Source organism: Bison bison, unplaced genomic scaffold (genome assembly GCF_000754665.1).
Source record: "Bison bison bison isolate TAMUID 2011002044 unplaced genomic scaffold, Bison_UMD1.0 scf7180017864034, whole genome shotgun sequence".
In the NCBI taxonomy this organism is placed as follows: Eukaryota; Metazoa; Chordata; class Mammalia; order Artiodactyla; family Bovidae; genus Bison; species Bison bison.
The window spans coordinates 3051865-3053013 of NW_011494606.1; positions in this window are offsets into that span (position 1 = coordinate 3051865).

Genomic DNA, 1149 nt, shown 5'->3' on the forward strand with positions numbered 1-1149 from the left:
CTGTGAAAAGAAGAGAAGCAAAAAGCAAAGGAGAAAAGGAAAGATATTCCCATTTGAATGCAGAGTTCCAAAGAATAGCAAGGAGAGATAAGAAAGCCTTCCTCGGAGATCAATGCAAAGAAATAGAGGAAAACGACAGAATGGGAAAGACTAGAGATCTCTTCAACAAAATTAGAGATACCAAGGGAACATTTCATGTAAAGATGGGCTCGATAAAGGACAGAAATGGTATGGACCTAACAGAAGCAGAAGATATTAAGAAGTTGCAAGAATACACAGAAAAACTGTACAAAAAAGAGCTTCACGACCCAGATAATCATGATGGTGTGATCACTCTCCTAGAGCCAGACATCCTGGAATGTGAAGTCAAGTGGGCCTTAGAAAGCATCACTATGAACAAAGTTAGTGGAGGTGATGGAATTCAGTTGAGCTATTTCAAATCCTGAAAGATGATGCTTTGAAAGTGCTGCCCCAAATATGCCAGCAAATTTGGAAAATTCAGCTTTGGAATCAGGACTGGAAACAGTCAGTTTTCATTCCAACCTCAAAGAAAGGCAATGCCAAAGAATGTTCAAACTACCGCACAATTGCACTCATCTAACATGCTAGTAAAGTAATGCTCAAGATTCTCCAAGCCAGGCTTCAGCAATACGTGAACCGTGAACTTCCTGATGTTCAAGGTGGTTTTAGAAAAGGCAGAGGATACCAGAGATCAAATTGCCACCATCCGCTGGATCATGGAAAAAGCAAGAAATTTCCAGAAAAAACATCTATTTCTGCTTTATTGACTATGCCAAAGCCTTTGACTGTGTGGATCACAAGAAACTGTGGAAAATTCTGAGAGATGGGAATACCAGACCACATGACCTGCCTCTTGAGAAATCTGTATGCAGGTTAGGAAGCAACAGTTAGAACTGGACATGGAACAACAGACTGGTTCCAAATAGGAAAAGGAGTACATCAAGGCTGTATATTGTCATCCTGCTTATTTAACTGATATGCAGAGTACATCATGAGAAACTCTGGACTGGAAGAAGCACAAGCTGGAACCAAGATTGCTGGGAGAAATATCAATAACTCAGATATGCAGATGACACCACCCTTATGGCAGAAAGTGAAGAGGAACTAAAAAGCCTCTTGATGAAAGTG